At 41.1% G+C, this 26,175-nt stretch overlaps 1 protein-coding gene across 1 annotated transcript in view; it reads right to left on the reverse strand.

Annotated features, from left to right (window-relative positions):
- LOC785500 (protein SPATA31F1) overlaps positions 1 to 26,175 on the reverse strand; it is a 112,550-nt gene that overhangs the window by 62,207 nt on the left and 24,168 nt on the right. Inside the window, exon 2 of the mRNA XM_059889468.1 lies at positions 14,756 to 14,825. The gene's annotated coding sequence lies outside the window, so the exon portion shown is untranslated. The remainder of the gene's footprint in view (positions 1 to 14,755; positions 14,826 to 26,175) is intronic.

Below are 26,175 nucleotides of genomic sequence, written 5' to 3' on the forward strand. Positions count from 1 at the left end.
ATATACAGATGGCAATAAGCATATGAAAAGATGCCCCACATCATATGTAATTAGGGAAATACAAATTAAACCAATGAGATACCATTACATACCAATTAAAATGGCCAAAATCCAGAACGCTGACAACACAAAATGCTGGCAAGGTTACAGAGGAACAGGAAATAATCTGTAATTTTTGTAATGGACAAAAGCCTTGGACAGCTAATCAAAGAGATACACAGATGACAAATCAGCACGTAAAAAGATGTTTAATATTATTAGTCATGAGAAAAATGCAAATTAAAACCACAATGAGATACTAATATAAATCTAATAGAATGCCTAAAAACCAAACCAAAACAACAAAAAACTGATGTTGTCAAATGCTAATCAGGATGTAGAACAAGTGCTCTTTCTCAAACACTGCTGTTGGAAATGCAAAATGCTACAGTCACTTTGGAAAACATTTTAGTGATTTCTTATAAATTTAACAAACTTGCCATACAGCCCAGTTCCCAGTCCCAGGTATTTACTTAAGTGAAATGAAAGCCTCTAGTCACACAAAAACCTGTATCTGCTTTTTTGTCTTGTTTCTCTCGTTTTCCACCTTGATCCTGCCACCAGGTGTATCTCAACTGCTTTTGGCTTCTCAGCTTTACTCTCTGTTTTTCTTTCTTTATAATTCTCTCTAATCATCCTGTTCCTTGCTGCCTCAATAAGTTCCACATCTTAGCAGGCCTTGGAACCTAACCCCTAGCACTGGCAAATGCTCCACCCAGGACTATCACTTTTGGTTATTAGCATGATGTCATGCAAGCCCACTGCTCTGTTTTATCCATAAGCATTTTAGAAAGTATAATCATTTACTGAACTCTAGCTTTCCTCATCTATTTCATTTTCTGAGCTCTTAATATTTATCATATCCCTAATGTTATCTAAGGTTCCAGAAAATGGAGTCCTGCATGTGACTTAATGACCAACTAGAGTCTCTTATTAAAAAAAAAAAAAGCAAAGTCCCTTATCAAATAAAGCAAACAGCAAAGTCTGAAATAAAATCTGAACTCCAGTTTAGCTTCTTAATTGTATATTATTGCTTTTCTTGTTCTAATCTCAATATTTGATGTCCTCAAGCACCATTTAAACTTTTCTGTGAGGTTGGTCAAACCACCCACTCTCTTAGTATTTTAGTCTCTACTTTGAGTACACCATCATTTGAGAGAGCTTTTGAACACTGTCTCCAAGAAGCCAGCAATTAGTAGATTTGACAACTGTTTATTCTGCATTTAAGACAGCACCAGAAAAAAAGCCTCTATAGGTGACCTCCCTACATGGATGGCATAAACCTCTTACTCCAAAATATTCTCTAAGAAAGAGTATTTACAGATAGACTTGGTTTTGCAGTCAGTAGGGATATCTTGCCTTGTGATTAGATTTTCTTGGCTAGTTGTATGATTTTGTATGTGCGTGAATGAAAGCATTTGTAACATGGGTGAGTGGGTGTGGATCCACCTGTCAATGACAACCTCAGCTAAGGGTTCCTGCTTCAGGGAGACGGAAATGGTCACTTATTCTACCAACTTGGAACTCATAGAGTTTTCTGGGGAAAAAAATTTTTTAAAGACAGTACACCTACATGTTTAAATAATAGATCTTTTTTCCCTTAGTTTTTTCCTAGCTAAGATTATAGGGATTCTCTCAAATTATAAAAGGTTACTTAGCCCAAGTCCCTCTTTTGAACATGGTTCAGCCTCTATGACAACCAGGGATGGTATGGTAGGTGCAGGGAGATATCTCGGATCATACACAATTTAAGCTTTTATGATCTGAAGATTTCCTTTTTCTAACATTTCATCTTCTTTGTCCACCACAGTGTCATGTAGTGCTAGCTCTTAAAATAAATGTGTCTGATGATGACTTTCACTGTCCTATAGGACTGTGCTCTGAACTCTTAAGTGTGAAAAATGAATGTAGGTACTGAGACCAAATGAACCCTCTAATTTTTCAGTTTGCCTTTAAAATGAGTATGTATCTTCTCAGTAAGTCATAGTATTTTATAATGGCTAATCAAATTATCTTTGACTGTGTGGATCACAAAAAACTGAGGAAAATTCTTCAAGAGATGGGAATACCAGACCACCTTACTTGCCTCCTGAGAAATCTGCATGCAGGTCAGGAAGCAACAGTTAGAACCGGACATGAAACAACAATTTTTCCAAATTGGGAAAGGAGTACGTCAAGGCTGTATATTGTCACCCTGCTTATTATTTAACTTCTATGCAGAGCACATCCTGCGAAATGCCAGGCTGGATGAAGCACAAGCTGAAATCAAGATTGCTGGGAGAAATATCAATAACCTCAGATATGCAGATGACATCACCCTTATGGCAGAAAGTAAAGAAGAACTAAAGAGCCTCTTGATGAAAGTGAAAGAGGAGACTGAAGAAGTTGGCTTAAAGCTCAACATTGAGAAAACGAAGATCATGGCATCCAGTCCCATCACTTCATGGGAAATAGATGGGAAAACAGTGGAACAGTGACAGACTTTATTTTGGGGGGCTCCAAAATCACTGCAGATGGTGACTGCAGCCATGAAATTAAAAGACACTTGCTCCTTGGAAGAAAAGCTGTGACCAGCCTAGACAGTATATTAAAAAGCAGAGACATTACTTTGCCAACAAAGGTGCATATAGCCAAAGCTATAGTTTTTTACAGTAGTTACATACAGATGTGAGAGTTGGACCATAAAGAAAGCTGAGTGCTGAAGAACTGATGCTTTTGAACTGTGGTGTTGGAAAAGACTCCTGAGAGTCCCTTGAACTGCAAGATCAAACCAGTCAATCCTAAAGGAAATCAGTCCTGAATATTCATTGGAAGGACTGATGCTGAAGCTGAAACTCCAATACTTTGGCCACTTGATACAAAGAACTGACTCATTGGAAAAGACCCTGATGCTGGGAAAGATTGAAGGCAGGAGGAGAAGGGGATGACAGAGGATGAGATGTTTGGATGGCATCACCAACTCAATGGACATGAGTTTGAGTAAGCTCCGGGAGTTGGTGATGGACAGGGAAGCCTGGCGTGCTGCAGTCCATGGGGTGGCAAAGAGTCAGACATGGCTGAGCGACTGAACTAAACTGAATCAAATTGTAAGACAGTAAAAGGATTAGGACTAATCTTTTAGACATACAGTTATAGAGACAGTCCTCACTTGGCACAATTTCAATATACACAAATTTCACTTACCACAGTTTAGTTAAATAATACCAATATGCACACAAATTTCAATTACCCGTAGGATATTTATTCACTGCACAAAACACAAACCTCACTTCTAAGTTTTTAGTCCATAAATCACAACATAAATAATAGATGAGCACCATAGTGAGTGGCAAATTCATCACTTCTTTCAAACTGACTGGTCTCAGCACATGGGTTATTCAGTTCACACACAGACAACAAAGAATATTGCTTTATTGTCTCCATATCTCTGGATATGTAGCACTTTACAAAAGAAGATACTCAAAAGAAGGAATTAGCCAACAAAGGTTGAGGTACAGTAAAGGATCAAAAAGTGATAATGCTGAAGATGAAAACTGAATCAAACATAAACGAAGTTACGGAAGAGATAACTGACCATGGATGACACTGCCACCATTCGAGAGACCCTAGAAAAGCAGCGAGAGGAATGAGCAAAGCATAAATGAGGAAAGGATGATCATGTCCCAGAGCAAGTGATGCTGGAAAAATAGTTCACATTAAAGTGACCCTCAGAGATATTTTATAACATTGAAAAAAAAAAGATAAAATGTTGGAACCTGATCTAGACTTGGAAAGGAATATGAGAATTTGGAAAGGCATAGAAAAGATGCTCACTCCATACCCTAAGTTACATTATAAGAAGGCAAGCACTATTCAAACAATTCTTGATGAGTTTTTTCTTCTTTTGGTAGAAACTGTTCTAATGAATCCTAGCAAAACAATTCAGATGGTGTGTGAGAACATTATTTCCACTGCTACAATATGCAACCTTCTTAAAAAAAGTGTTTCAAAGAACACAAACTTTCCATGTATATGGACTATAATATTGCAAAATTAAACCTTTTTTTCTTATACAAATTACTCCATAATTTTGAAACTTGAAAGAATCAGTGAGTAGTTTGATTTTAATACTCAGAAGCTTTTGAATAGTAGTGAACAAAAATAATGGGGGATTTTTCATTTAACAAAATCAATGAAGTACTTACACCTACATAACTCTTCAGTGTTGAAAGACTTATTGAAAAAGATATAAAACGCACCCTCCAAAATATCTCGTAAGTAGGAAAGACTACTCTGTATGCCTTAAGACATTAGTTAAGAATTTAGAGACAGAGGAAGGGAAAATCCTTAGCGGTAGTATCTTGGTAAGCTTTCTTTACAAAAAAAACACAAAACTTTACATCTCAATATTTCTAATTAGAGTGTACTAAATATTAGCTTTACTGCTTTTTTCATTTCCCTATTCATTACCACTGACCATAATGGACTCTTTAATGTTTTGACAAAAAAAATTTTTAAGTCACTAAACAACTGTAATTTTTCCCATTGATTTTTAAGATCACAATTTCAGCCTATATAGTTCTTTTTATGGTCCCAGACAACCGTGCAAAGAACTGCCTGTGCTAGAAAATGAATTACATTAAGAATCATTTTATATTGATTAGACCAGGAGTTTTCATGCTATGCTCAGCAAAATCCTGGGTTTCAATAAAGTGTTTTAGGGCTTCCAAACATTTCGGAAGTGTTTGACTTTAACTTCATTTTTTAAATGTAGTTTATTTTTTAATTAATATACTATTTTCTAGAAGCTTTAGATTTATTGAAAAATGGAGACAATGCTGAAAGTTCCCATGTACTTCCCTTTCCTCTCTCCCCTCAGTTTTCTTTATTATTAATTATTATTATATTAGTATGGCACATTTGTTATCATTAATGAACTTATATGAATACATTATTACTATTAAAGTCTACATTGTATTCAGATTTCCATTGTTCTTATCTAAAGTTCCTTTTCTTTTTCTGGATCCCACCCAGGACACCACATTACATTTAGTTGTCATGCATGTCTGCTGAGGCTCCTCTCAGCTGTGACAGGACTTCCCTTGTTTTTGAGGCTGAGGACAACTGGTCAGGTATACTGTAAGATGTCCCTCTATTGGAATTTGTCTATTATTTTTTTAATTAGACTGAGATTACAAGGCTTGGGGAGGAAGATTACACAGATAAAGTGCCATTTTCATCTCACAGTAACTATTTTTTAAAAATAAATACACAATATCATGCACTCTCTAATGGCCCCTCTACAAAATTTTTTATACACTGAAAGCTACCAAACTATGAACTCTTACAAAAATTACTGTAAAATGTCTCCTCTAATGGCTCTGTTTGGGTTTCCCAGGTGGCTCAGATGGTAAAGTGTCTGCCTGCAATGAAGGAGACATGGGTTTGATCCCCAGGTCAGGAAGATCCCCTGGAGAAGGAAATGGCAACCCACTCCAGTACTCTTGCCCAGAAAATTCCATGGATGGAAGACAATCCTGAGATTGCAAGATAGTACATAAAAATAAACTTGTCATATTTTACAACCACTCATCTATATGTATGGGCTTCCCTGGTGGCTCAGTGGTAAAGAATCCATCTGCCAATGTAGGAGCTGCAGGTTCAGTCCATGGGTGAGGAAGATCCCCTGGAGAAGGAAATGGCAACTCACTCCAGCGTTCTTACCTGGGAAATCCCATGAACAGAGGAGCCTGACTGGCTACCGTCCATGGGATCTCAAAAGAGCAGGACATAACTCAGTGACTAAACAACAAATCTGTATGCATAAAGACTTTTCTAATGCTGTTCAAAACAAGTCAGGGATTCCAACAAAGGCCATTTCCTTCTCCAGGGAATCCTCCCAATCTAGGGATCAAACCTGCATCTCTTAAGTCTCCTGCACTGGCAAGCAGATTCTTTATCACAAATGCCACCTGGATCCTCCCTGTCCATCAAAGGTAAGATTAGATCAGCTACTCAATAAATATTTGTAGAAAGAATGAAAAAAATATGAGCCAACCAATAAATAATGAGTGACTTGTGCTACTGGCACTAGGCTCCATTCGAGGACTCTGAACAGAGGGTTGAAGGAAACAGAATTGCGGGTTATCAAATGTCTTTGTATGGACTAAATGTTTATGTCCTCCTACAAATTCACATATTGAAACCCTAACCTCAAAGTGATGGTATTCAGAAGTGAGGCCTTTGAGAGGTAATTTAGATTAGATGAGGTCATGAGGGTGGAACCCTCATGAATGGGATTACTGTATATATACCCTTAAAAGGGTCACCATAGAGCTCACTTCCCCTCTGTTTTCCACGATCTCAGATTACAACAAAAAGATGGCCATCTATGAACCAGGAAGCAGGTCCTCACTGGACACTGAAGCTACTGACTGGCACCTTGATCTTGGACTTCAGTCTCTAGGACCATAAGAAATCAGATCAGATCAGATCTGATCAGTCGTGTCTGACTCTTTGCGACCCCATGAATCGCAGCACGCCAGGCCTCCCTGTCCATCACCAACTCCCGGAGTTCACTGAGACTCACATCCATCAAGTCAGTGATGCCATCCAGCCATCTCATCCTCTGTCACCCCCTTCTCCTCTTGCCCCCGATCCCTCCCAGCATCAGAGCCTTTTACAATGAGTCAACTCTTCGCATGAGGTAGCCAAAGTACTGGAGTTTCAGCTTTAGCATCATTCCTTCCAAAGAAATCCCAGGGCTGATCTCCTTTAGAATGGACTGGTTGGATCTCCTTGCAGTCCAAGGGACTCTCAAGAGTCTTCTCCAACACCACAGTTCAAAAGCATCAATTCTTTGGCGCTCAGCCTTCTTCACAGTCCAACTCTCACATCCATACATGACCACAGGAAAAACCATAGCCTTGACTAGACGGACCTTTGTTGGCACAGTAATGTCTCTGCTTTTGAATATGCTGTCTAGGTTGGTCATAACTTTCCTTCCAAGGAGTAAGCGTCTTTTAATTTCATGGCTGCAGTCACCATCTGCAGTGATTTTGGAGCCCCAAAAAATAAAGTCTGACACTGTTTACACTGTTTCCCCATCTATTTCCCATGAAGTGGTGGGACCGGATGCCATGATCTTCATTTTCTGAATGTTGAGCTTTAAGCCAACTTTTTCACTCTCCACTTTCACTTTCATCAAGAGGCTTTTGAGTTCCTCTTCACTTTCTGCCATAAGGGTGGTGTCATCTGCATATCTGAGGTTATTGATATTTCTCCCGGCAATCTTGATTCCAGCTTGTGTTTCTTCCAGTCCATAAGAAATCAATTCTGTTATTTAAAAGCCACCCAGTCTACAGTATTGTTACAGAAGCCCAAACGTACCAAGACAGTCTTCAAGTTGTCACATAATCATAAGTATTATCCTCCCAAGTTACCGTTATTAACTCTCAAATATATACATAGATATATAGATATATATTTCAGTGTATTCATTCCTGTAAATATTCAAATCTATGAACAACTTCCCCAGATGAGCTGAGGAGATGTCACAAACTAAAACTGCCTCCTTCTCTTCTACATCCTTTATTTTTACCCTCTCCAATCGCCTCACACAGTAGCCCTCTTAGTCAGATGCACTGGTTAGCCATTGTAACCCTTCAGAGAATTTCAGCAGAGATCTGGATATCCAGCACACTCTGATGTGGTATTTGCATTTCATGCTTAATTTGTCTATAACATTACGAATTCTGCACTCCTACATTTCACTGTTAAAATCATAATACTATTTTGGTACTTCTCTTTTGCAATGAAATTAGCATTTCCATGTAAAGTAGAAAAACTGTTGGTTGTCTCCCTAACGTGTCTAGGGACGTCATCCAAGCCTGAAGTTTAAATTCCCAGCACCTGGGATGAGCCATACACTTGTACAGGTTTCTCAGTGCACTGAAGTACTGCCGTGGACTCCTGCCTAGGTCTCTTCATGGCAGAGGATGACCTGGCTGACTTCTCCTTTGGTAAAACTGAAGGAACCTGAGATCAGAGACACTATATGGGAGTTTTCTACTGAAGTGAATTTTCTGCTTACCCTTATAGGATTTTCTGACAGAATGAAAGAGCATGTAGGCTGCACTGTTAAAGGAGGTACCAGGAATCCAGTGAGCCTAGTACCCAAAATAAGAAAGCTTAAAGGTTTTCCAACTAGTGCTCACACCAGAGCCTGCACCCAGACACTCCAGGGAGTATCTCAGAAAGGGGCCCAGAAGAAGGCAGAAGAGCCTCCAAAACATTTCCATCAAGTTCGGGGACATTTATTCCTCATATTCATGAAGATTTCCAGGAGTTGTGTGACTATTGGTCTTAGTTTATGGAATCTTGCCATCAGAGAACCGACAGTTTAAGCAGGAGAAACAAACAAACACACTTTTCAGACAGGGTCAGGGACATGGAGAGAAACTTCCCAGATGATATTTTTGACATATTTTTCAATTTCATAACTCTAATTCTAACCTTAAAAATCTACAAATTGTTCATATACTCATTTCAGTGTATGAAGAGTGAAGAATAAATTGGGAAACTGCATCCCAATTTAGATGTATCCAGGCAGAACCCAGACTGAGAAGACTTCGGTGGCAGCTGGAAAAGAGGGCAAGGGGCCAAACTCACAGCCTGTAGAACCCAAAATTAACTTGTTTCAGGGTTATCTTGGCAGTACTCTGGCTTGCATTTCAATCCATTGCCCTAAAACGCTAACAGAAAGAAAAGTGTTAAGTCTTTATGTTGTGGGGTAGAGGTAGCTATTTCCCCCAAAAATCACCTGAGTTTGAGAAGACAAGTGAGAACCTGGAGCTCTTCTCTACCTCCAGAACCTTCTCTCTGGTCTTCTGGCACCTGTCATGTCCCAGGGATTTAATCCTGACTCAGTCTACTCACCTTCACCTGTTCTTTTTCAGCATGGCCAATATTCCTCTCCCTTTACTCTATCCCATAAAAGCAGGCCCTAAGGGAATCTCATGTCATTATGTAATATTCTTCCCTACTACTACCATAGCTCTGAGCTGTCTGCAACTCCAAGCCATGCCCAAATGTCAAGAAACTGAGCCTATTTTTCCTATGTTGAAGCAGGCAATTTAGAAGGAATAATATTGTAATGAAATTATGGATACTTTTTCTATCCTTAAAAATTTCAGTATGGTGGCATTAGCATTGATATTATAATAAATGAAATAATGTTTTCCTTAAATATTTTATAAAATCATAAGCATATTTGTCTTAAAATAAAATATATGAGTGTGTGTGTATTAGGCACTCAGTCATGACTGACTCTTTGTGACCCCATGGACTGTAGCCCACCAGGCTCCTCTGTCCATGGAATTTTCCAGGCAAGAATACTGGAGTGGGTTGCCATTTCCTTCTCCAAGGGATCTTCCTGGCTCAAACCTGGGTCTCCCACATTGCAGACAGATTCTTTACTTTCTGAGTCACCAGGAAATTTAAATACTTCTATAAAAATGAATAGCTTACAAATAAATATTTAACCTATTGCTATAACAAAATACTATTTTTATGTAAAAATACAGAAATTTTTTCCATACATATCCAAAATATACCCTAATCATGCTTCTGTCCTCTCCGTGCGAGCCTAACTCCTACTAGAACATCTTCTAGTAGAAGTTAGATAATGTGAGTCCTTTGCCTCCTGCCAGAACATAAGCTTCATGCAAGCAGGTACTCCTTTTTTGTTCACCACTGTATCCCTAGCTCTAAGTACAATGTCTGATAAACAGTAGTCACTCAATCAATATTGCTTAATAAGTGAACGTACACCTGCATGCATTTTTATACAAGACAGGAACACTAAAGCAATCAAGTAGAAGCAATAAGAATGTATGTGTGGACTTCTCAGATGGTCCAGTGGTTAAGAATCCTCCTGCCAATGCAGGGGACACGGGTTCAATCCCTGGTCCAGGAAAATCCCACAACTAGAAAAGCTCCAGCTAGCTACAGCTAGAGAAAACCCCACATGAGGCAATAAAGATCCAATGAAGCCAAAAAATAAATTTAAAAAAAGTTTTAAAAAATGCATATGTTACATGGGTCTTTGTTGAAGTATTAATAATGGATAACACTTATTAAGTACTTATTAGGTACATATGTTAGGCACTATGCTAAGCACTTGATATGTAAAAATATGATATAGCCACTATTATTAATTTTAATTTTTTAAAACCTGGAGGAAACAATTTTTGAGAAGTTAGTATTGTTACTATATACCTACATATAATATCTCCTTTTAATTTAGCAAAATACTAAATAATCTTCATGAGTTATTCTTCAATAAGATTACAGAATAATTTTAACAGTGTTCACATTTGCACTCTCAAAGTCACAGAGGAAGTTAAAAGAGCTGCAATAAGGATTTTGATTCCTTAATTCTAGTATGTTGCCAAAGCAGCTCAAATTTCTTCCCAGAAAACAAATACAAACATCTGTGGTACTGCTGCCCCTGTTCTGGTTCTGGTGTGGGAAAGTTAATCAGTGATTACAAAATTCTTTGTAAATACAAAGTGCCATAGAAATGCAAAACATCTACAACAACAGTAATTAGTTCTAATCACCATCTTTTTTGTGTGCAGCTGTCTCTCAAAATTCACTTTGGGAGTTTAATCACCCCATCTCAACAAATAAAGTAACCGCCCCTTTTCTCAGACCCTAATAAGAAGCTGTCCCTCACTCCTCCCCCCAGCCACACCCAAGACACCCTCCATTCCCTACACACATCCTTCTCCCACGTGAGAAAACACTGAATGCTGACATTAATAAGAAAAACAAGTTCAAATTAAGCCTTGAGCCTTTTTCAGTTCAGTTTAGTTGCTCAGTTGTGTCCGACTCTTTGCAACCCCATGAACCGCAGCACGCCAGGCTTCCCTGTCCATCACCAACTCCCAGAGCGTGCTCAAACTCATGTCCATCGACTCGGTAAAGCCATCCAACCATCTCATCTTCTGTTGTCCCCTTCTCCTCCCTTTAATCTTTCCCAGCATCAGGGTCTTCTCAGATGAGTCAATTCTTCACATCAGGTGGCCAAAGTATTGGAGGTTCAGCTTCAGCATCAGTCCTTCCAATGAATGTTCAGAACTGATTTCCTTTAGGATTGACTGGTTGGATCTCCTTGTAGTCCAAGGGACTCTCAAGAGTCTTCTCCAACACCACAGTTCAAAAGCATCAATTCATCAGTGTTCAGCTTTCTTTATGGTCCAACTCTCACATCCATACACAACTACTGGAAAAACCATAGCTTTGACTAGATGGACCTTTATCAGCAGAGTATTTTAAAACCCTTGAATTTTAAACAAAATTGGGCACAAGACCCTGGAGAAATATACACATTTCAAAATATAACTCCTCCTTTCCCCTACACAGGTAGGAACCTTTTCCTCCATCTAAGCTCCAGTAACGCTCAGGTAACTATCCTAAAAACAAAAATCATGGCATCCAGTTCTATTTACTTCAAGGCAAATAGACAGGCAAACAATGGAAACAGTAAACAGATTTTAACAGACTTCTGCTCTGAAATCACTGCAGACAGTGACTGCAGCCATGAATTAGAATACTCTTGCTCCTTGGAAGAAAAGCTATGACCAACCTAGACAGCATATTAAAAAGCAGAGACATTACTTTGCCAACAAAGGTCCATATAGTCAAAGCTATGGTTTCTCCAGTGGTCATGTATGGATGCAAGAGTTGGATCATAAAGAAGGCTGAACACCAAAGAACTGATGCTTTTGAGCTGCAGTGTTCGAGAAGACTCTTGAGAGTCCCTTGGACTACAAGAAGATCCAACCAGTCAATCCTAAAGGAAATCAATCCTGAATATTCATTAGAAGGACTGATGCTGAAGCTGCAACTCCAATACTTTGGCCACCTAATTAGAAGAGTCTACTCATTAGAAAAGACCCGGATGCTGGGAAAGACAGAAGGCAGGAGGAGAATGGGACGACAGAGGACAAGATGGTTGGATGGTATCACCGACTCGATGGACATGGGTTTGAGCAAGCTCTGGGAGATAGTGAAGGACAGGGAAGCCTGGCGTGCTGCAGTTCATGGGATTGTAAACAGTCGGACATGACTGAGCAACTGAACAACTACTATGCTAAAAAACCAGGTTGACAAATATTGTTTATTTTGCAGTGTAAGGTTCATAATATGCACTGAATACATTTAACAATCATGACAATCATCAATTCAACATTCTTGTTTGTATTGTCTATGGCTTCTTGAGTAGTTGCAAGAGATCATATGGCCCACAAAACCAAAAATATTTACTATCTGGTCCTTTATAGAAGTAGTTCACCAACCCTTAATAGGGTATGAATATAGGTTGTGACTTCCCTGGTGGCTCAGATGGTAAAGCGTCTGTCTACAATGTGGGAGACCCAGGTTTGATCCCTGGGTTGGGAGGATCCCCTGGAGAAGGAAATGGCAATCCACTCCAGTACTCTTGCCTGGAAAATCCCATGGACAGAGGAGCCTGGTAGGCTGCAGTCCATTGGACTGCAAAGACTCAGACGTGACTGATCGACTTCACTTTCACTTTCATAGGTAGAGAAAAGGTCTGAGGCCAGAGTCCTAGGGCACTTCAATATGATAAGGAATATAAGAAGGAAAGCTTCATGAATACAGGCAGGAAACCAAGGGAGTCTGGTATCTCCAAAGTCAAGTGAACATCCATTTGAAGGTCCAAGGAAGTAATTGACTATGTTAATATCGCCTAGTGGACAAACAAGATGGGGACTGAGAATTAAATGCTGGATTTAATAACCTGGAGGCCACTGAGGACCTTCACAAGAGCATTCTCAGTGGAATGGTAGGGATGAAGGTCTAATTGATGTGTGGGTGCAGTGAAAAATGGAGAAAGAGGCTGTGGGGACAGATAACAATTATGCTAGAAAGGAGAACAGAGAAAAGAGTCATAAACGAAAATGGTTGTAGAACACAGTACATTTGTTCTGTGGTTTGTTTTTTGTTAAGATGGTATTAATATATCATGGCATGCTTATGTGCAGATGAGAATATGGGAATGATCCATTAGAGATGAAAATGATGATGAAGATGAAGATGGGTGAGGAGAAGGGGTTGAGTTATGATATACTGTGGAAACTTCATCCCTACTGGAAAGAGACCAAGTTTCAGCAGTCAGATGAAATGACTCCCTGTGTTAAACATCTAGGGTGAGTGTGTGTGCATGTGTGCATGCTGTTGCTTCAGTCGTGTTTGACTCTTTGCAACTCTATGGACTGTAGCTTGCCTGGCTTTCCTGTCCATGGGATTCTCCAGACAAGAATATTGGAGTGAGTTGACATGCCCTCCTCCAAGGGATCTTCCTGACCCAGGGATCAAACCCACATCTCTTATGTCTCCTGCACTGGGAGGCAGGTTCTTTTACCACTAGCACCACCTGGGAAGCCCCCAGGACAAGCTCAGGTCCTCCACAAAGAAAGGAAACAATTTATCTGAAACAGAACCATTAAAGTGGGCCCCAAGGCAGACAGCTATCTGGTCTCACTCCTGTAAAAGGCAGTGGTTTGGGAGGCGCACAAAGGGCCACGAAGGGACGATCTCAGGTAACCTGTCCATAGATGGAATGCATCGTGCAGACTCTGAAAACAAAGCTGACTTGCAAGCCATATCGCCTGCTACTGACAGATGGCACTCCCTAGGCTGGTTTTCCTTTTGTTACCCTTTACTAACATCTCATTCAGATATTTCAGCTTTCAACAGGGAATCTCCATAAAGCTGTATGTCCATGTGAGAATTAGCGTGGTAAAAGACATTGGTCTCCTTGAGGCTAGGGCAGTGAGGGAAACTGTGACCAGAAATGGGTGAATGAATTCCACAGGTGGTGCTCGACCACAAAGTCCACACACTCTTGATTTTCATTCCTTAAAAATTCTGTCTTATTTCATTAAGAAGAGGAAACCCTGGACCTCCCGGGTAGTCCAATGGTTAAGAATCCCCCTTTCAGGGAAGCAGATCTGGGTTAGATCCCTGGTCAGGAAACTAAGATCTCACACGCCTTGGGGCAACTAAGCCCAGATATAACAACTACAAAACTCGCACGATGCAACAAAATATCCCACATGCTGCAACTGAAGCCCCACAGAGCCAAAAATAAATTAATTAATTTTTAAAAAAAAAGAAGAGGAAACCTTAAAAATTCATAGAAGAGTTTGGGTAAAAAGGAGGACAGGTACTAGTAAGATCATGGTTTAAAGTCATACAGTTTTTCTTATAAAATAAAACTCGGAACTTTCAGTTTAACACTCCAGAAACACTCTCCAGGAGAGGAGGGGAAGTTCACCAACACAGTCCCCTGAGTTTCTCCTTTGCAGGGGGGAGCTCTTTAACCTCAAGAACTATAACTGATCCCAAGCATACAATGTTCTTTCTTTCACATTCTGTTACAAGTGTACCCAAAAGTCCTCCTGCCTTTGCAGGGTAGGGACAAACTAGAATATTCAAAAGCCTTTCCAGGAGGCTGGGAGAGAATGAAGGCAACAGAAACTGCAGAAGCAGGAAAAAAGGAAATATGAAATCTAGGCACGTGGGCTTTGAAGCCAGATGATCTTGGACTTAAATTTTGGCTCTTATTGACAGTATAACCTTGAGTAAGTCACTCAACCTCACTGAAGCACAGTTTCTTCATCTATAAAGTCAGTAAATTTCCACCTACCTGTGTTAGTTCAGAAGCAAGAAGCAGATACCAAGATCAGACTAGACTTGCAAGTAACTGGGGGAAGTGCCTGTGGGAAAAAAAAATGGGGAGAAAGCTGGAGAAGGCTGAGATGTGCCAGATAGTGACACACATCTGACCCAAAAGAAGGAGTGAGGGAAAGAAGGAAGACAGTACTGGAGGGACCTCAGAATGCCACACTTTCAGAGAGTTTCTGCAAAGCTGATGTAGGATTCTCAGGCCAAAATCTTCTGTCAGAGGTGCCCTCTGTCTCACAGGAACAGGCCTGCTGCGCACCATCACTGGCTGGAAACAGACTACAGGAAATGGGGCCTTGGAGCAAACTGTGGTGCTGTTGTAGAGCACAGCAGCTGAGGACATCGATTGTGCTGCCCACAGTAGGAGTTCTGAGACACATTCCTATGGTCACACACATCTCCCTCCCCACAAGGGCCTGGGGAGTAGCTCCTCCATGGTTCCATGGGAGGAAGGGCCTGCTGAGTCAAACAGACTGTCATCCTCATCACCATCACTGATCTCAGGCCTGCAACTGGTACTCACACCCTGCCTCCTCCTTTCTAAATTTCCCTCACTGTCATCTGTCACCTTGGCTTGTCTTGGTGACTCACCTGGTAGGGTGACCTTGAGACAGGCTGGGACCTGGGACCCTTTGCTGCAGTGCCAGCAATGCTTGTAACTAGACACACATCTCCTCCAGCAACAAAATACAAAGAAACTATATGGGACTAAAAATAACTGCACGCATGCCACAGTTAGGGCAAATTCTGGACAAAGGACACAAAGAGACCAAAAATCCCAGCTGCCACTTTTGAAGAGCCTGGAGCAAAAGGAGAGTCAGGAGCAAAAGCAGAGTACTGTGCATGCTCCTTACACAAAATATCACCTAAGGGGTGGGCAAATCACCTAAGCCACTCCCGGCCAGACCTCCGGACACACCCTTACCCTTACCCCATAGCACGTAGTAAAGCCTAAGGTCTAAATTTCTTGTCTGGCCTGTGGTCCATTTCTGTTGATTAAGGAGGCCAAGAACCTGATCAGTAACATATGTGTCAACCTGAGCCTTCATTCCTGAAGGGTCTGGTAATCATGCTGTGAATAACCACACCCTTCTCAGACTAGAACTGCTGCATGTGTCCAATCAAAAGGGCAAGGAAATGCCCCACTGCGTCACAGAAATTCCACACTTATTCCCTCCCTGTCCACCTTGAGTAAAAACTGCCTTACCATTTCCTGCTGATCAGGGTCAATTACTTCTGCCAATATGGTGGCTCTTCTCTCAGGCTAGTCCCTGGACACAGAAGTCCAAAATGCGCTGGCAGCAGCCAGTGCTTATAGTTCAGTAAGAACCCTGTTGTGTCCCCTGGCAAAATTACACCTTCTTTAGATATCAGAACCTCCAACTCTACAAAGCTCAGAGGTGCAGAGGCAGGAAGTACAAAACCCCTCTCTGGGTCCTTGGGGGTAATGGTAAGTGGGGTTACTTCTGCTTGCACCCCTTTCTTCCCAGGCCCATGTATTCTTCCCCCTGGGGACCTAGCACACATAATGTTCTCTCCACATATACTACATGCTGAAGGATGGTGCCCCATCCTTTCAGTGTTGCCACCACACTGGCACTTTAGCTGCGTCTTTAAAAGGCTGTTCAATATTTTCTGAGGCCAGCTGCCCCTGGATGGTACAGTATGTGATATGACCAGTGGACCTATGCTCACGGGCTCACTCCACACATCCTTCACTCTGACGAGGTTCCCATGTTGGGATACTAAGTTATGTGAGAATCCCTGCCTGAAGATCAGGCATTTCCTAAGCCCCTAAATAGTGATGCTGACTGAGGCACTACAGGTAGTGCCCAAAAAAAGTCATATATCCCTGTGAAGATGAACCACTGGTCCTGCCATTGTGGGAGAGACCCAAAACAGCTGACTTGCCACCAAGTAGGTGGTTGCTCTGCTCAAGGAAAAGTGCCCTATCAAGGGCTCAGCATTGGTCCCTATTGCTGACAGGTTGGATATTCAGAGGCAACAGAAGCCAGAATTCCAAGAGCTTACAGTGTGATTGTTCCACTGGAATTTAATATATGCTCCAAACTGCATCATTTCCTACCAATGACACTTCTAACAACAGAGGATTCTCTAGATCCTATTGGCAGAGATCTTTCTTTTCTAGGTCTCACTCAAAGCAGGCAGCTCTTCTGCTACTCTATGTGAGCCACAGCAATGAACCCAGCTGTAGAAAATATTGCTTCCCGAACCCAAGGAGGGTGCTGTGCTTCCATCTTTGTGGTAGGGGACACAAGATGCAGCGATTTGTTTTATACTTTGGAGAGCTATGCCAATATACTCCAGACCACTGGACTTCTAAAAACGTCACTGAAATGGCAGGTTTCTGAATCCCTGTAGGGTTTTACTCCCACCCTCTAGAGCACATCAGTATACCATCAATAAAATGGATTAGTGTGATGATTTGTGGAATGTCCAGTCACTCTAGATCTCAGCTATATAATGACTGGACAGGAAAGCTGACATAGCCCTGAGATCAAAATGTAAATGAGTTATTGTTGGCCATCCCTTCTTTTCTGATTTGAAGTGAAAAGAATGTTTTTGTCAGATTAGTGGCCATATACCATATATTTAAAGCCTTATTGATCAGTTCTAGCAATTAGACCATATCTGGCACAGTAACTATGATGAAGGCTACTGCTTGTTTAAGCCAGCAATGGTCTTCAGTCATTCTCCAGGGATGTGATATTGTTTCCAATTTAATATCTTGGCTCGGAGAGGAAGGAAGGTGAAAGAACAATTTCAAAGGTTTCTACTTGACCATCTTTACTATATCTTTAACCCAAAGTGAGGGTTACTCTAACATCCAAGTATATGAATGCAATCAAAAATAGGAGAAATAACCACTGAGGGTATCCACAAACCCAGAAAGCCTATTTGGAGCCAGACGTTAGCAAGAACTTCATTTATTATTTGGTCTCTGTAGGCAAATTTGGAAAACTCAGCAGTGGCCACAGGACTGGAAAAGGTCAGTTTTCATTCCAATCCGAAAGAAAGGCAATGCCAAAAGATGCTCAAACTACCACACAATTGCACTCATCTCACATGCTAGTAAAGTAATGCTCAAAATTCTCCAAGCCAGGCTTCAGCAATACGTGAACCGTGAACTTCCAGATGTTCAAGCTGGGTTTAGAAAAGGAAGAGGAACCAGAGACCAAATTGCCAACATCTGCTGGATCATGGAAAAAGCAAGAGAGTTCCAGAAAAACATCTATTTCTGCTTTATTGACTATGCCAAAGCCTTTGACTGTATGGATCACAATAAACTGTGGAAAATTCTGAAGGAGATGGGAATACCAGACCACCTGGCCTGCCTCTTGAGAAACCTGTATGCAGGCCAGGAAGCAACAGTTAGAACTGAACATGGAAAAACAGACTGGTTCCAAATAGGAAAAGGAGTACATCAAGGCTGTATATCGTCACCCTGCTTATTTAACTTATATGCAGAGTACATCATGAGAAACGCTGGGCTGGAAGAAGCGTAAGCTGGAATCAAGATTGCTGGGAGAAATATCAATAACCTCAGATATGCAGATGACACCACCCTTATGGCAGAAAGTGAAGAAGAACTAAAGAGCCTCTTGATGAAAGTGAAAGAGGAGAGTGAAAAAGTTGGCTTAAAGCTCAACATTGAGAAAACGAAGATCATGGCATCTGGTCCCATCACTTCATGGCAAATAGATGGGGAAACAGTGGCTGACTTTATTTGGGGGGGCTCTAAAATCACTGCAGATGGTGATTGCAGCCATGAAATTAAAAAAACGCTTACTCCTTGGATGGAAAGTTATGACTAACCTAGACAGCATATTAAAAAGCAGAGATATTACTTTGCCCACAAAGGTTCATCTAGTCAGGCTATGGTTTTTCCAGTAGTCATATATGGATGGGAGAGTTGGACTATAAAGAAAGCTGAGAGCAGAAGAACTGATGCTTTTGAACTGTGGTGTTGAGAAGACTCTTGAGAGTCCCTTGGACTGCAAGTGGATCCAACCAGTCCATCCTAAAGGAGATCAGTCCTGGGTGTTCATTGAAAGGACTGATGTTGAATATTTCAATACTTTGGCCACCTGATGCAAAGAGCTGACTTATTTGAAAAGACCCTGATGCTGGGAAAGATTGAGGGCAGGAGGAGAAGGGGATGACAGAGGATGAGATGGTTGGATGGTATCACCGACTCAGTGGACATGGGTTTGGGTAGACTCCAGCAGTTGGTGATGGACAGGGAGGCCTAGCGTGCAGTTCATGAGGTCACAAAGAGTCGGACACGACTGAGCGACTGAACTGAAATGACCTATTAGAACTATGGTCATGCTTTGGGTCTCCAGGTAGCAAAGTCAACTCAGACTGTAGGTCTAAAAATGTTTGAGTATTTTCCCCTTCCCAATATATAATCACCCAAGTAAGCTTCCATGGGTGCCTTTGGAAAAGAACTAGGGGAATCATCATAGGATATATTTGCCATGCTGTGCTACCTATTTTTCTCCTAGAAACATCATGCTGTACTGCTATTGCCACAACTCATGCAGCTCAAGTCCCTTGGCTGTTCCCTTAGACCTTGAAGGTCATTACAATTACTGTGGCCTCTATTACCTTAAACAGGCTTCTCAGGTGGCACTAGTGGTAAAGAACCTTCCTGCCAATGCAAGAGATGCAGGAGATTCAGATTCAATCCCTGGGTCAGGAAGATCCCCTGGAGAAGGGCATGGCAACCCACTCCAGTATTCTTGCCTGGAGAATCTCATGGTCAGAGGAGCCTGGCGGGCTACAGTCCCATAGGGTTGCAGAGTTGGACATGATTTAGCACACACATACTATTACCTTAAAGCTCCTCATCCCCATGGATACTTATGAGCTCAGCTCTGTGACCACCTCTCCTACAACTGGCCCTGATCTGTAGAGAAGAGCGACCACTATAATGCTGGTGTTACTCTCACCAGTACTTTCCCGATGGCCTTCATGAATGGGTTGTCTCCTGAACTCTCTCATGGAATATAATCAATGGGTATGTTTCGTGGCCTCACATAATACAGCCATTACTTTTGGGCCACTTTCATTACTGGCCACTAATCATTGGGCCACTTCTACTATCTGCCAAGATAGCTCAAGAATTTCTACTTTACTCAACATTGCTATCACTTTGCTAAAGACTCTAATAACTACCCCAGGCCCTTAAGGTTCGTGCTAGGGTGTTAAATCCTATTATCCCAAAAGTGTCCAGAAGTGTATACATTCTTACTTACCTAGTCTTATACTTCAGGTCCCCTGACAAAGCACCATCAAAATACAATCCCATGTATATCACCTTGCTTCTGCCAGTACATGCTAGCTAATTCCTGCAGTTCCTCCAGTGTATGACATCTTTTCTCCCTTATCAGCAAGTTGTGCTAATATTTGACTCTAAGTTACTGGCCTGGCAGCCTGGAGAGGAGGTGGGGATTCTTATGGGTGTACTTTCTGCCTTATGGGAGGAGAGATTCTACATCTTATGTCTGTCAATACAGAAATGCTAGCTCTGTTACAGAGCAGTTCACTTCTGCAAATTCTTATGGTTGAGAGGGGTCTTCAGAGCCATATCCTTCGAAGCATCCATCCAGATGTCCCTACCTCACAAGTCAGGGTCCCAGGTTTTCCCAGCCAGGACCCTGAACTTAGCATAACAGACCTAACTTTACTGTTTTTAAATGTCTCTGGAGCTCTGCCAACCTAATCAGATTATCTGTTTGCTATTCAGTTACATCCTCTCTTCCACTGCAGTAATAAGGGCTCTCATACTTAGACTTTAACTATTTGTTAATAGCCTTCTGATTCTCATTGTCTCTCTGCCAAGTAAGCATCAGTTCAGCTTAGCAGTAGCCAGCCAGTTCCACAGTTTTCATATACATTGTCCCCCTCATAACTTCTGCAGTTGGAGCATCACATGAGTAAAGTCAATTCCCTCAACAAGGAAGATTTCCCAAGCCACCTCCAGTGAACTCTTTAGCTACTGGAAAATCACTGTGTGCTAGGGACTACTTATGCTTCACAAACCACCCAAGAGGGAATAATCTTTGTCCACTGGGAAATGGGTGAACCATGCCCAGAACCCCACCTTACCACCTGTTTTCTTGGACCATGTGTACTGGTTGAATTATCTAAGAAGCAGATATCAAGATGAAAACAAATATACAAGAAATTTATGGTGGTGGCAGGGTGAGCTCCTGAGAGAGAAAATGGGAGAGATCTCAGAACATGATGCAGGTCTGACCCCTGTATAGGAAAGAGGGAAAGAAGGAAAGTTAGCCAGGAAGAGTCTTAGACTGTGATGCCATTCAAAGAAAATTTTGGCAAGGCCAATGGGAAATCCTCAAGCCAATGTAGCCTGTCAAAGGAGTCCTAATCTCCCAGGAACGGCCTGCCTTTGCAGCCCTGCTGTGCTCAGTCATAGGCTGAGAACAGTCCATGGGAAGTGTGGTTTTTGTGCAAATACAGTGGTGGGTTCAGAGTGCAGCAGCTAGGGCTGCCAGTTAATTAAAGTCTGCAGTAGGAAATATGAGAGGCACAATCTCATGGCCACCACAACACCTTATAGGATTATTCTGAGAACAAAATAAAATATATAAAGGCTTATTAATATATCTAGTGTATAATAAATGCTTAACACATGCATTTTGTTAGTTCTTGTTACAATCATTATTATTGGTAGCTGGTTCTTGGCCTATCTCATTAAGAGGTTTAAGAAGTTGCATTTAGCTACAGAATTAGGGGGACTCTTTTACAGAGAGAGGGCAGGGAAGTCAATTTGGAATTCATTAACACAAGCAGGTGTGAAGTCACAAAAATCTAAGCTAGGGAGATAGCATTTGTAATGGACAGGAAGACAAACATGAGAAATATTTAGAAGGACAAATCATCAGAAATTAGTAATTAATTTGCTCTAATGAATGAGAGGGAATTTAACAAAGAGAAATCAACAGCTCTAGAGTCCTAAGGAAAGAGGTGGTTCGGTTGACAGGATGGAGTGGACATTTGTTTTTGTTTTTGATTTGCTTGACATTCCTTTCCCCCTCTTCTTCAGAGAACTTCCCTTCCTTCACTCCATGAGTTCTCAAGGGACTGCCAATTATAGTATTCTACTTCCTGGCCATAGCATAGGCATGAGACCCAGACCTAGCCAATTGTAGAGTTTTATACTTCTGGCCACAGTGGTTGTCACGGTACTGAGAACATGATAAAGGCATTTCAATCAGTTAACTCTGAAGCAGGGCAAAGGCTAACAGAATTTTGCCAAGAGAACTCACCCTCTTCCAATAACACAAGAAACAACTCTATACATGGAATCACCAGATGGTCAATACTGAAATCAGATCGATTATATTCTTTGTAGCAGAAGATGGAAAAGCTCTATACAGTCAGCAAAAACAAGACTGGGAGCTGATTGTGGCTCAGATCATGAACTCCTTAATGCAAAATTCCAAAATCACTGCAGATGGTGATTGCAGCCATGAAATTAAAAGACGCTTACTCCTTGGAAGGAAAGTTATGACCAACCTAGATAGCATATTCAAAAGCAGAGACATTACTTTGCCAACAAAGGTCCGTCTAGTTAAGGCTATGGTTTTTCTTGTGGTCATGTATGGATGTGAGAGTTGGACTGTGAAGAAGGCTGAGCGCCAAAGAATTGATGCTTTTGAACTGTGGTGTTGGAGAAGACTCCTGAGAGTCCCTTGGACTGCAAGGAGATCTAACCAGTCCATTCTAAAGGAGATCAGTCCTAGGTGTTCTTTGGAAGGACTGATGCTAAAGCTGAAACTCCAATACTTTGGCCACCTCATGGGAAGAACTGACTCATTGGAAAAGACTCTGATGCTGGGAGGGATTGGGGGCAGGAGGAAAAGGGGACAACAGAGGATGAGATGGCTGGATGGCATCACCAACTCGATGGACATGAGTTTGAGTGAACCCTGGGAGTTGATGATGGACACGGAGGACTGGCGTGCTGTGATTCATGGGGTTGCAAAGAGTCGGACACGACTGAGTGACTGAACTGAACTGAACTGAGACTTAAACTGAAGAAAGTAGGGAAAACCACTATATCATTCATGTATGACCTAAATCAAATCCCTTAAGACAGCAATGGTCTTCAGTCATTCTCCAGGAATGTGATATTGTTTCTAAATTACCATCTTGGCTCAGAGAGGAAGGAAGATGAAACAACAATTTCAAAGGTTTCTACTTAACCATCTTTGCTCTATCTTTAATATAGTAACACACTTCCACTTTATAAAGTGGAAGTAACAAATAGATTCAAGGGATTAGATCTGATAGATAGAGTTCCTGAAGAACTATGGACAGAAGTTCATAACATTGTACAGGAGGCAGTAATCAACACCATCTCAAAGAAGAAGAAATGCAAAAAGGCAAAATGGTTAACTGAGGAGGCCTTACAAATAGCTGAGAAACAGAGAGAAGTGAAAGGCAAAGGAGAAAACGAAAGATATATCCATCTGAATGTTGAGTTCCAAAGAATAGCAAGGAGAGATTAAGAAAGTCTTCCTAAGTGATCAATGCAAAGAGATAGAGGAAAACAATAGAGTGGAAAAGACCAGAGATCTCTTCCAGAAAATTAGAGACACCAAGAGAACATTTCATGCAAAGATGGGCACAATAAAGGACAGAAACAGTATGGACCTAACAGAAGCAGAAGATATTAAGAAGCCGTGGCAAGAATACACAGAAGAACAATACAAAAAAGATCTTAATGACCCAGATAACCATGACGGTGTGATCACTCACCTAGAGCCAGACATCCTGGAGTGCATGTCAAGTGGGCATTAGGAAGCATCACTAAGAACAAAGCTAGTAGAGGTGATGGAATTCCAGCTGAGCTATTACAGATCCTAAAAGATGATGCTGTGAAAGTGTTTCACTCCGTATACCAGCAAATTTGGAAAACTCAACAAAGGCCACAGGACTGGAAAAGCTGTTTTCATTTAATCCCAAAGAAGGGCAATGCCAAAGAATGTTCAAACTACCACACAATTGCACTCATCTCACACTCTAGCAAAGTAATGCTCAAAATTCTCCACACTAGGCTTCAACAGTACATGAACTGAGAAATTCCAGATGTTCAAGCTGCATTTAGAAAAGGCAGAGGAACCACAGATCAAATTGCCAACATCCATTGGATCATAGAAAAAGCAAGAGTTCCAGAAAAAAATCTACTTCTGCATCACTGACTATGCTAAAGACTTTGACTGTGTGGATCACAACAAACTGAGGAAAATTCTGAATAAGATGGGAATACCAGACCACCTGACCTGCCTCCTGAGAAAACTGTATGCAGGTCAAGAAGCAACAGTTAGAATAGGACATGGAACAATGAACTGGTTCCAAACTGTCAAAGAAGTATGTCAAGGCTTATATTGTCACCTTACTTATTTAACTTATATACAGAGTACATCATGCAAAATGCTAGGCTGGATGAAGCACAAGCTGGAATCAAGATTGCTGAGAGAAATATCAATAACCTTAGATATGCAGATGACACCACCCTTATGACAAAAAGCAAAGAAGAACTAAAGAGCCTCTTGATGAAAGTGAAAGAGGAGAGTGAAAAAGCTGGCTTAAAACTCAACATTCAAAAAACTAAGATCATGGCATCTGGTCCTATCACTTCATGGCAAATAGATGGGGAAACAATGGAAACAAAATAAAGTGAGAGACTTTATTTTCTTGGGCTCAAAAATCACTGCAGATGGTGATTGCAGCCATGAAATTAAAAGACGCTTGCTCCTTGGAAGAAAAGCTATGACCAACCTAGACAACCTATTAAAAAGCAGAGACATTACTTCACCGACAAAGGTCCATCTAGTCAAAACTATGGTTTTTCCAGTAGTCATGTATGGATGTGAGAGTTGGACTATAAAGAAAGCTGAGCGCCAAATAATTGGTGCTTTTGAACTGTGGTGTTGGAGAAGACTCTTGACAGTCCCTTGGACTGTAAGGAGATCAAACCTGTCAATCCTAAAGGAAATAAGTCCTGAATATTCACTGGAAGGACTGATGCTGAAGTTGAAGCTCCAATACTTTGGCCACCTAATGCAAAGAACTGACTCTTTCTTTAGAAAAGACCCTGATGCTGGGAAAGATTGAAGGCAGGAAGAGAAGGGAACAACAGAGGAAGAGCTGGCTGAATGCCACCACCAACTCCACGGACATGAGTTTGAGCAAGCTCTGGAGTTGGTGATGGACAGGGAAGCATGGTGTGCTGCAGTCCATGGGGTCAGCAAAGAATCAGACACAACTGAGCGAATGACCTGAACTAACTTTTATATACAGATGCTGGCAAAGAGATGTTTTCTTTCTTCTTTCCTCTCAGGGTGCTAAACTGCAAAACATAATCCTGAAACCCTTCCCCAAGTTCCCACCATTTTCTTACTGTATTCAGGAAGCCAAGCTGCAGTAGGATTGAAAGTGGGAGTGAAAGGGGCCACACAGAAAGAAAAAACAGATCTAAGAGATGACATTTTTTACAAACCTATACTCAGCTCCACTTTTGACGTCCCAATTACATAAACCTTGTTTTCCTTTGCTCAAATTTGTTAGAATTAGATTCCTGTCATTTGTGAGAGTTCAGGTGTATGAGGAGAGAACTCATTTGATAAATTTGAGGTAATGGGAGGAAGATTAAAAGGAGTGAGTACAGACTTAAGAGAATGAGCTTATGTCTGATGTGGGGGGAAGGATGAGGGGAAGGGACAGTGGGTAGTTTGGAATAGACATGTACACACTGCCATATTTGAAGTGGATAACCAACAAGGACTTACTGTATAGCACATGGAACTCTGTTCAATGTTATGTGGCAGCCTGGATAGGAGGGGAGTTTGGGGAAGAATGGATACACGTATATGTACGGCTAAGTCCCTTCACTGTTCACCTATAACTATCACAACACTGTACATTGGCTATATACCAAAACAAAAAAAAAGTATTAAAAAAAAAAAAAACTAAAAAGGAGTGAGTCAATGGCAGAACAAAAAAGACTATTTCCAAGGAATTCCCTTGGGGTCTAGTGGTTAGGATTCTGTGTTTCCATTGCAAGGATCACAAGTTCGATCCCTGATCACAGAACTAACTTACTGCATCCTGTAAGCTATGTGATGCAGCAAAATAAATAAAGACTATATTCCAAATTAAAGACAACCACATACAGTGCATAAAAGTATATGCCATCTCTACTATGTCCTTGTGGTTATAGGTTTAAGATAATATTTTATAAAGGGCAAAGCAATGTTTGTGAAATTTGAATTACAGAACCAAACAATTTTACAATCTTGGGCAATATAATAACAGACATTTATT

The sequence above is a fragment of the Bos taurus genome, chromosome 8 (assembly GCF_002263795.3).
Source record: "Bos taurus isolate L1 Dominette 01449 registration number 42190680 breed Hereford chromosome 8, ARS-UCD2.0, whole genome shotgun sequence".
In the NCBI taxonomy this organism is placed as follows: domain Eukaryota; kingdom Metazoa; phylum Chordata; class Mammalia; order Artiodactyla; family Bovidae; genus Bos; species Bos taurus.